The 12291-nt window shown below is 34.3% G+C and overlaps 1 protein-coding gene across 1 annotated transcript in view; it reads left to right on the top strand.

Moving 5' to 3' along the window:
* LOC131004001 (uncharacterized) overlaps positions 1–12291 on the top strand; it is a 40417-nt gene that overhangs the window by 22684 nt on the left and 5442 nt on the right. The window lies entirely within an intron of this gene.

The raw sequence follows: 12291 nt of genomic DNA, 5'->3' as shown, positions 1-12291 counted from the left end.
CCATTAGTGCACTATTCCTGACTTTCGTGAATCCTTTCGTTTTTTCTTATTCTTGAGGTGAGACACATTTTCTCACCAATATCCATTTTCATTTCGTGCTTTCATAATCCTTTCTTGCAATTCACACTTAACTATTGATGCAACTACACAGCTTGATATTGTCTCCGGATGGTGAACAATTACTAAACCGAATAAGGCAATCACCAATCAGTACTTTATATTTAGTGGTGAAACATCTTATCTTAATTTCCAATTGATGGTACCATCATAATTCTTCACTAATTCGAATCGTCTCTGTTGTCTTACATTGAAATCTCTTTGCTCGAAAAAGCACTTCAAATTCTTGTCAGCTATAAGGACCTCACACTTAACTTCGTAGAGATAGTATCTCCAAATTTCCAACACGTGCACAACCACAACGAGTTCTAAGTCATAAGTCGAGTAATTCAACTTTGGGGCTAATGAGACATAGTGCTCAAGTTCTCTGAAGTTTAAAACAAATACTTGCTTCCTTTGAACATTCCTATTGATGGAGCTTTTGACACTTTAGCCGAAACAATCACCCTTCTAGTGTGAGGTTGTTGGCTCTGAGGTTGGGTTGGATCTTAAATCTTATTCTAAAGTTCTTTTTCTATTCTCAAATTTTCTGTTGTTTTCTTCATTCCATTTTCTTTCCTTCACCACATCTTGAGGTGGTGTATATCCAGATTGTGTCGGAGTCTTCCCATTCTCCCTTGGTAGCAGTGATTCGATGGTGAGAGTCTTGCTCGTTGGTTGCTCCTACGTAATATTTCTTTGGCTTGGTAGGGGAATTGAATATCTCATGACGCCATTCGTTTGCGAACTCCTTCACGCGTTTCTCATAAGTGTCCACCACATTTGGAGCACGTCCTGACATTTTGTTGAAAATCCTATCATACTAGTTATCTGCCCTGGTTCTCCACTTGGGATTCCAGAAGTTGCTTTGTTTCTACCGACTATCGGTCAAAAGATAGGTTGATGCTTAGTGTATCTTTCTAACTGTGAGAATATCACCTTCTAGTACTTCGAGAATTGACAGCAAACTAAGTCATTCTAGTCATTACTGTGTTTATCGTGGTAAAATAAGATCTTATTGTGACAACTACATAGTGTGAGTCTATACATTGGGATGACGCCCTACTCAGGATCAAAATCCTAATTGACAATCACCGAGATCTTAGTTATATGGGCTGACCAGACCCAGCACGATGAATCACTCAGTCAAATGGGAGCTTCGCCCTCAATCATGTCAACTTCTTATCTCTTATAAAGCTCTAAGTCAACTTCTAACTTAAAACACTTACTAATAAGTATTTCATCATAAGTTATTGATACCATGAAAGTCCATTCTATGTTGTTCTAGCCAAGCTATCACGACTAACATCATAATCACAAGCAACATAAGTTCTTATGTAAAAATTTAATCTCACCGCTATTGAAATAGTTCAAATGAATCCTTAGTCTTAAGGCATTGCCTCTATGTTGTAACATCTCTATGTTAAACATTTCTATCTTACCAGTCTTTACTTAAATCGATCAAGCGGTGCTATCACGATTAACATTCTCAAAGCATTCTTGGGTGGTACTCAAACGGTTTGTAAGAGGACCCATCATTCTAATCGTATAGGCAGCTAGCCTAAAACGACAACATAAAGCTTTCTCATTCTTTCATACATACATACTTCTGTTTCTTTTGAAACCTTAACATATATGGACATTTAATGTCCCTTTCATGAAAACTTTGCTTATGCCGGAAAGATTCAAGGAATCTAACTCGACCATACATACATACATACATTGATTCGTTAAGGGCTCGGGTTGTCCCAAACACGAAATACATTCATTGAGTCGTTATGGGTTCGGGTAGTCCCAAACACGACAAAAAGCATTCACATAGCATCGTAAACATAAGGCGCACATTTTCTTGAAAAACTTTCATAACATCTGAAATACATATATGTATATTTTTGAAACTATTATTGTACCTTTGTTGCGGCAGTGTGACTGCGAGCTGAGGGTTACTGACATTCTTAGAAGTCTAGAGATACTATTCTAGACTCGACATCAAAAACTTATGATTATCAGAGACATGAAAGGAAACTTATGCTCTATCTCATATTCTATCTCCTTACTCAACTCTATATAAACTCTCCACTCATCTCAAATCCTTAAGTTCAAGGATAGGTTTCAAGAAAATCATGGTTCCAAGTCTCGATTTGTCTCTCATATAAGGCTCGTCTAATCTCATTCAAACACATAGACAACACAAGCACCTAAGGCCCATAAGAAAAAAAAACACAATCAAACATTATCAAAACATGCTTTGTTTTTACACTGACTCAACTTCAAAATCTAACCTGTTCTGACTCCGACACCTCCTGGACTCGAGACTCATACCAAAAGAAAGGTCTTCGAGTCTAGTTTCATATATAAAAAAAAAGTAGAGTCAAAAACTCCAAGTATTGTAGGAGATATGACTGTTTTACTACAGTCTACCATATTCGGCAGTTTTGAGCAATCTAAAACTTGGATTTTTGAAAAATAGTAAACGTTGTCAAACTGGGCTCAACTTTGGTAGATATATAGATAACCCAATAAGGTTAATATCATAAAACTTTTGAAATCTAGATCACAGAGGAAGCCACTGAAATGAATGACTCTTTCTCCTGTTCTCTGAAATTCTCGGTAGTAATGTGCAGTTTAGGTTTGTATTTTATAAAAATTAGTAAACGAAGTCCAAATGACTTGAAATTTTACCGGTGTGCTTAAGACTCATGTAGGGATTTTCTATAAAATTTTCAAAGCTATTAGACATCTAAAAACCATCGATCACAGTAGGTCAGTAGGCCTACGAAATTCACCAAAATCTCATCTCAAACTCTTAAATGCTCAACCCAACATCCTTCAATGAAAACCAATCAAAGCTCATTTTAAACACATATAGCACTTGAAAACATTCAAGCACATTATAATACTCATCATACTCAATCTTGACTCTCTTCTTACATCATAACCTCAAATCTTAAGTAAAACATTTCAACGAACGCATCATTAAAATTCTCTTCTCATTTTCGTGCTCAAAATTACTCAAATACTCAAACATGATCTCATTCATCATATAAATCATTATACACATATAGATTCCCTTTTATCATGTAAACTAAACTCTAATGAAACTTCATGTATCATCATAAAACTCTTAATAAAATATGACAAACTTTCACATAATGGTCATAAAGCAATTAGACCTCATTTTATCAATCATCGACTTCTCAAAATATGAAAACTCAAAAACTCATACAAACTAAACTAAGTCAAAAATTTCTTAGCCAACAAAAGACTTACTCAAACATAATTATACACTAATATCATGCTCAAATACATATATCTTAAGCCAAAATCACTTAAATAACACATAGGCAAAAAGTCCTGATTTTTATTAAAGTAAACTCTTTGAAATTTAATAAACACACATGATACCTTAATCCATTCATAGATCTATCAATCTTAGCCAATTAATCTCACATATAACCCATCAATTTACAAATTAGAGCATAGATACACATATCCCTAATTTTATTAAACTAACTCATATCAAAATCATCAATTGACATCATATACTCAATTTACTCCCTCCTTAGAATAATGTCCACGTTCCACATAGGCATTAAGTGCAAGGTTCTTGTTTTCATCTTTAGTGGTCCTAACTCAAATTCTAATTTAGAAATCATGTGAGAAACTGTAGTAGCTCTTCCTACAGGAGTGATTACTCTCAACTTGGGACTAGCTCGTTTTGGTTCGAGTTTGAAGGTAACATGCTTCAAACACTTAAAGAATGCAAGGCTCCTGTATTAAACAGGATTCTAACTGGTGCATCCAATATCTTGCCCATACTACCTTAAAGTCCTGCCTTAAACCAGCACTTAAAACTCAAACATCTCTTCATCAGTATCCATCTTCTGATGAGCGAACGTGATAGCTCACAGAGTTCTCAATTATACTCTACAATCGATTTCTTTCCTTGAATCAAACTTCGATAATAAGTCTCTCGCTGCTTACTGTACTCCTCGGTACATATTTCTCAAGAGTAGCCTTGAATTGTTCTCAGGTGTAGTTTACCAGTTGCTCGGGTGTTAAAGTCCTCTGACGTGCCTCTCACTAGTCTTATACATCAAGAGAATCTACTAGGATAACTTAAAAGTTGTAAGAGTTCAACCCTAGAATGACATCAAAACAAATTGTTTCAAGAGACTCAAATGAATGACCAGAGGGTAGAATGAAGTAACTACCAGGTCGAACAAAAATGACCTAGAGTAAGAACCCATCTGGCTTTTCAACCGAAAGTTGAAACACATGGGTTTATAAACCCAAAACACGTCTACTGAGATTTGGATCATGCGGACTGGCCAGGTCCAACATAATCACTCCCCAGTCACACGGAATATACTATCCCGAACTTGGAAATTCTGTGTCTTCTAAACCCTCATAATACTATACATAACAAAACTTAAGTTGATACCAGCAAGCTAAAAACTTAAACTCAGGGTCCTATGTTCTAGACTCTTGTTTCGAAAGTTCAATATTTTTCGACTCTCCTCTCATGTTGCGGTGGTGGTGGCGGAGTATTATCCCGCCTATCCTTCACATCACACTCTTGATGATATCTTTGAGGCATTTTTGAAATCACAAAAGGAAAACTCAACTCGACCAACGCTCTAAGCATCCTCGAAACTCAAGTTCAATTTACTAACTCAACTTTAAGGAAACCTTCACGGTCACCTTAACATTCATCTGTAAGGCAATAGGCACTCACGAAATGCTAACAAAAAGACCACTCTGGTCAACCTAATATATCCATCAGTAGAATGCCTCTTTTTAGAGGACTTACATAAAGGGGTTATATAAACCCTACAAAAACCATAGTATCTATCGTAATGTCCCTTCTAAACCGACACCATTAATGGTGCTATGTCTCGGTTTGGACTTCCTACGGTAATTGTTACCAGTTAACTCATCTAGTTGCTACTTTAGCACACTAGGAACATCCATCTATTTAACATCAGTAGGGTACTATATTCGCATGCTTATCTATTAGCATGTCAAAAGCTCAAGTATCAATATCTCCTAAGTAAGTTATATACATCGCAATATAATTGAAACTAATCAAAAACAAGGGTGTACTGCTCATACTCTCAAGATCATCCTTAGCTCTAGCCTACATCGGCTTCTCTTCTCATTCTCATCAACTCTAGCCCTCCTCGGCTACTTCTCATCCTTTCAACCCTAGCCTTCCTTGGCTCTAGCAACAGAAATAAACAAAACATAACTTAGCAAAACTCCTACTAAGTAGTACTGTTATCTTAAAACTCAAGCTCAAAACATCTAAATTCTCATCTCGTCCCATCTTTACTCAGTAGGGAATCTCTCTAAACAATGATATTAGATCCCTTAATCTAAATCATCGTGACTCAGTAAGACAACTCAACAATTTTCTCTCAAAGCCATCTCTAAAGACTATGGCTCATGATACCTCCTCAAGTACCATTAAGGTTGCGTGAGCAAAACTCGCGTCACAAAACAACTCAACATATCGTACAATATCTCATTGCAGCATGCTAATAACTCATCATTAATCATGCTATTATACTCAAGCTCATAACTCAAACCAACAAGTACTTAAAGCAATTGCTAATTCTCTCAAGCTTTAGCTCTAAGTTCTCATTTCATCCTTCTACTTAGTAAAAAAAATCTCTCTTAACAATGACATTAGATTCCTTCATCTAAATCATCGTGACTTATCACAACTGCTCAAACAATTCTCATCACAAAACATTTCAAATACATCACATCATAACTCATAATTATGCATCCTCAATCATATAACATCATATGATATAAACGCTCTCATGATTCATCATGTAACGTCAACATATGCTCTTACAACATAATAACTCATTATTAATCATGTTGTCATCCTCAAACTCAAACTATGCACCTTCAAAGTGTAACATCATAACTCATCATATAACCTCAACATCATGCTCTTCAAAATTTAATGTCAAATAAACTTTGAAATTTTACATACCTCGTTGAGTCTGGTGTGATGGTGCGCTGAGCTCACGGTTGTTAATAACTATTAGTCTAGTGACTCATTCTAGACTAAACTCAAGACTTATAATTCAGAGCTTTCCTTCGCTCTGATACCACTTTGTCACAGCCCGCCCTAACTAATGATAGTTAAGCCGAGTGATCTACGACTAGGGATGGGGTTAAAGAAGAAGGGGAAGAAAAGGGGCGTCATTTATAGCCGTAAAACTTACTCATCTTAATAAAACTCGTCATTTTTATTCATGAATACTCAATTGAAAATAGTCTATGAAAGACAGCATAAAACTTAATTAATATCATTAATCAAGTTATACATCATATGAAACCATTCTCTTAAGACTCAAAGTATGACATAACATACTATAACATCAACAACATCTTGCAGCGGAAAGTAGCTAGACATATGTATGAAGACATATTCTAGACAGGTTAACTATTTATTAACAACCCTGGAGACTCCGCTCATTGCAACACCATCATCACATCAGCTCAACCTGCACATTTAGAAAACATATGCAGGGCTGAGTACAAAAGCACTCAGTGGGCACGTATGCCTAGGTATAAAAATACATGCTTCAAAACTGTAAATTGTCATGCCATCATAAACAGTACAGCAAGGGAGTTTTTCGCTAAAAAGGCCCAAGCTTACTAAGTTCATTTGTGATTCTTAAAGTTCGTCTGCAGACTAAGTTCTCTTGTAATCTATCATATCTGGAACTGTGTGCCGGAGAGGTGGCCACCTCTCACGGTCACTTGACCGGCCAACCCGCTAGATGACTCACGGTCACTGGTGTACACTAGCCCTGGCAGGATAGCTATCAACTGCTCAGGACCCGAATTCGATTGCATCATTGGCAAAGCCAAAGCAGATAGATATCATACTAAAATTTAAACATTTTATGGCAAGACAATACTTGAAATAACTTTAACTCAAAGATTTTGTCATGAAATAACTTGCTTGAACGTAACATTTAAACTCATTTGATATATATATGAAACTGAAATTAACAGTTAGATCATCTCATGCATTCATTCGTATAAGAGGCCTACGACACGCAGGGGATCTCTATATACGTATAGTAAAAGTAATGCCCACCTGATTGCAGTGTTTTGCTACTTAAGACAATGATTCTCTTTCCTTAGCGCGATAGGTTACTCAGACGCTTTTGTTTATTTGAACCTTTAATAACACGAAAACATGTGTTCGAGTGAATAATAGAAAAGATAACAACAAATGCAGTGAATCACTATTCACTCATTTCTCTAACTACCCATATTTCCTTAAACGACTATATCTAACTCATATACAATCGTTCTTCCTTTATCAAAATACTTCATGTACCTTTGAGGATGTAGGAAATTCCATTTTATATTATTCATTTATTTATCTATTATAAATAAAGAATAATTCTATAAACATAAAACGTTTTCCTTTTCCCCATTTAATAGTGTCAATCACCAATATATATATATATATATATATATATATATATATATATATATATATACACATCAATAGCTCATTTATAAACTAAAAGTGATATTTTATCAACAATAAAACTTTAAAATTCTTAATAGGAATTATTTTGAATCATTTCCATCTCAACAAAACTGTATAGATTCAACTTCAACTAATAAACTGCTTTTACTCCGAACTCGTATGGAGTCGAATTTTATATCAATAGAAACCTCTTTGAGTCTAGTTTAATTGAAAAAAAGTGTGTTGAAAAACTCCAAGTAGTTTAAGAGATATAGCGATTTTCCCATCGCCTACCAGATTCGGCAGTTTCTGCCAACTGAAAGTCCAGATTTTTGAAAAAATAGCAAACGTTACCGGAATAACCTCAACTTTTATATGCAGATATCTAACACATATATCTTCATACAATAAAAATTTGAGAGTTAAATATCAACATATGGTTACTGAAATAATTAACCTAATCATCTGCCTCACGACAGTTTCAGCAGATACTGACAGTAGACTTCTCAAATTTTAAAAGGGTAGTAAACGAAGTTCAAATAACATGAAACTTTGTACAAATATTCACCACACTCCCATCTATACCCCAGAAATTTCCCATAATATAATAGAAACGGGAATGCATTGAAATAAGGGCGTCAACTTACCCTTGTCCAAGTGAGCACTAATGGAAGTTGTTCGCCGGGGTTTTTCTGGTCGTCGTTCCGCGATGGGGTTTAGCCGCGAAGGTCTACGACTTAGTTTTCCTCGTGCGAGATAGATCAGGCTACACAACGGTGGTTTCTTGATCCTTTTTCGTCGTAAGGATAGTGAGAAACGAAGGCCGTAAGTTGGCCGGTGGCTAAGTCGGGAATTCGACGTTGGCCTCCGAAGGATATTGTGGCCTTTGGTCGGGAAAATATAGAGAAGGTTTCGGCCTTTCGATTGTTGGGTTTGGTAGCTTGAAGATGGAGGAACGAGTACACGTTCTCGGTTCAGAGCCTAGTGGCCGGTCGGCGAATAAACGGCCCGGCGAAGGGAGCTCACTTGAGCTCTTGCAAGTAAGAAATTTAAAATTTTCTCTTGTTTTACCTCACACCTCTCGCACTTCTGCACTTCTTCCTTCTGCAGAACTCACCTCAATTTATAGAGAGGTTGAGGTGGTTGGTGGCAGCAAATGTTGAAGAAATATTGCTGCCATTTTTGAACACTTTGGTCTCGGCGTGATCATCTTCTCCTGCCATCTTTGAAAACTTTGCTCTCGGCGTGATCATCTTCTCCTGAAATTGGGGCTTTTTGGGTGTGATGGATTGCATGGAAGATATTGCAGCTGTGAAAATTGTGGATATTTGCATGATTTTCTCTTGCTGAAATCTTGACTATTTGGATGGGATTAACTGCGGAAAAATGCAGTTTTTGAAGATGAATAGTTGTGATAATGATATATGTTGGAGGGGTTGGTGTAATAGTGTAGTGATTCGACTATTTATCGTGATCTAATTTCTCATAGTTCGTACTTGTTTCTGTAATAATTCTCCAATTCTCGTTTAATAAATACTCGTCGTATTTATATAAATTAAATTCTCAATCTTGAGATTTAATACGTGAAAGTCGAAATTAATTCGCGACTTAATACTAAACACATATAGCGTGAAATAATAAAATTATTATTCACATAAGCTCAAGTTATAATTCTAACAATTCGATTTAAATAACACGATTTATGAAATCGGTTATAAATCTAAAATTTCTAATACTATTGATTAAATCAATCAACTGGTAATGCAAGGTCTCAAACGTGTAGCTAAACCAATAATTTAATTATTGGTTTGATTCATGATTGAATATTAAATCGCAGCTCTGTATCTCTTATACAGACTTTTGCTGAAATAATATTATCTGAATAAAAATAGTCACAATAAATAATTAAAAGAATTTTATAACTAATGCACATGTTTAATCTAATATATATTTAAAAGAGCGGGACATTACACAACATTATTAATGATGGATTTTGGTATCTAATCAAAACATAATTTTTTTTCAATAATGTTAGATTATAGTGAAAATAATTATTTTCGTGAGAAATGAGAATAACGAATAAGTTAGTATATAGTGTTGAATAAATTGTTAGTAATGCATGCATGTATAATTACATTGAGTTAATTGATAAAATTTTTGCCCCTCTAAAATTCATTTGCTATATTTTTTTTAGAATAAAAATTTGCTATATTTAATTGCTCGTTGTCAGTATTTCTCCAGTATAGTTTAGGCTCTTAAAATATTTCAGTGAAGAAAAATTATAACACGGAAACATAGAAACTATAGAAATATAAAACTCAGAATTACAACATTTAGAAGGCATAATTAGTAACTTTATTCTGTATTGGCTTGTGAAATTCCGACAATCTTCCCTGTCACTCGTGAACCCCTTTAAACTAATCCAAACTCACAAGAAGATTATCCTAAAAAGCTATACTACACTAATTCTTAAAAAAAAAACAAAAGCTATACTACACTCTTTTATATATAGTCAGGAGCATTTACTTTTCATATTTTATAATATATGTAATTTAATATTTTTTTCTTTTTATTATAATTTCTCTAATTAACTTGGAATACATATTAAAGTTAATTAATTATGCCTTCTAATTAATCTAAATAAACAAAAAATTAATCTATTATTATTTTTATTTATCTAAATTAATCCTCATGAAATAAACACTCCTTTAATTGAGTAAACGCTCTTATGATCAAAAGATTATTATTTTGAATACGATTGATGCATTTTAGGTTCAACAACAAATTTTATCTCACAGCTGTAATTATAAATAAAAAAGAAAAGAAATAATGATATACTTTGTTGAAAAGAAAACACAAATTCTCCTGATAAACTGTATGTATATGTGAGGTCGGATAATTTAAAGTAATTATTGTTATGATGAAAAATAATAATCGACGTGAAGAAAATTAATATTTTTGAAACATTACTTTTATTTATATCAATAATTATTTGTCCAAAATAAGTATATCACCGCGCCCTTCGCTTTGTGCTCGTGCCCTCCGCTACTCTGCCAGTAGGGGGTGTAAGTGAGTTGAGCTAGCTCGCGAGCTACTTGAGATCGACTCGAAAATTACTCGAAATCGACTCTGTATTAGTCGAGTCGAGTCGAGTCGAGCTCGAGCTACTCGACTAGGTATCGAGCCCGAGTTCGAGTTTCATCCTACTCGACTCGTTAGGCTCGCTAGCCTAATCGAGCTTAAAAGAATTTACGAAAATATCCCTACACTATAACTTAATTACTAATATAGCTCATAATTTATACAATTTGTTGAAGCATGTATCAGACAAGCTTAAACGAGCTCGAGCTCATCAAGCTTAACTGAGCTCAAGCTCGATTAAGATTCAACAATCGAGCTAAATCGAGCTCGAGCTCACCGAATATGCCATCGAGTCGAGCTCGAGCTCAAAAATATCAAACTCAAGCGAGTCGAGCTTCATACATATAGACCGAGTTCGAGTTTGAGCATACCAATACTCGACTCGACTCGACTCATTTGCACCCCTATCTGCCAGTCAAGATTGGATGAAAAATATGAATTATTCGAAGTAATTATTATTGTGATGAAAAGTAATAATCGATACGAAAAAGATAATATATTTGAAACATTATCTTCTTTATATCAAATAATTATTTTTATGACCCGTCCATAAAAATAATTCATGATCTGCTCCAACCCTGATATGTGATCTATCTTTTCCATACATTTGATCTCACAAGAGATCAACTCATACTTATTTTAATTTTTCAATAGTAATTACAAACTTCTTTGTCTATCCAACCACCACATTGGTGGTAATGTTGAATTGCTACTGAAAAATAACAATTAGTCACCAAAATCCCGGAAATAAATGAAGGATTTTTTTACAGCTGGAGCCCGGTAATTATATAGCAATAACTTGAGTTAGGGTATTGACTTTTGAGCCTAGACCCTAATTCATTCTTTTATTGATGAGCTCAAGTTTATACTCTCCCCGTCCCATTAGTAATATCTTTTCGTTAATACCAATATTTCATATTCTTTTAATAAAAAGTTAATTATTTAAAATATTATTAATGGTAAAATTCACTTAAAATAATTTTAAATATCTTCCACTAACTCAGTTTATACATTAACTATACTTTTCCTTAATTTTCATACCCAAAAGTAATAATCCATTCGTCCCATGAGAGAGTATCACTTAAAAAAAAAGTTGATAGATAATATGTTGAGTGGAAATGAGTGATTGTTTCGTGTTATGTAGAAATAAGTTGTTGTGGTTAAAAAGATAAAGTGGACCTATGTCCCAAAATAGAAGTGATACTTTCTTATGAGACAGACGAAAATGAAAAATATGATATTTTTTTATGAGATGAATGAAGTAGAAAATTACTAATGAGACATATGGAGTACTAGTTTTTTTAGGGGAATTAAGCATTATTTAGTTAATTGATCTAATTAATTTGTCTCTAATTGAAGGACAATCCAATTAATTATTGATCATTAGACCAGAATATTTTATTCTAACTTTCTATTAAGGGTACCTTAAAAAAAATCTATTAAGGGTTTTTCTCTTTAATTTGCACTCAGTGTGGATATACACAAAACTATGCGAATGAACTTTCAAACGTTGCAATAATATCATCACAACTTTTTTTGAC

The sequence above is a fragment of the Salvia miltiorrhiza genome, unplaced genomic scaffold, assembly GCF_028751815.1.
Source record: "Salvia miltiorrhiza cultivar Shanhuang (shh) unplaced genomic scaffold, IMPLAD_Smil_shh original_scaffold_305, whole genome shotgun sequence".
Lineage (NCBI taxonomy): Eukaryota > Viridiplantae > Streptophyta > Magnoliopsida > Lamiales > Lamiaceae > Salvia > Salvia miltiorrhiza.
This window is presented reverse-complemented; position numbering and strand designations above follow the sequence as displayed.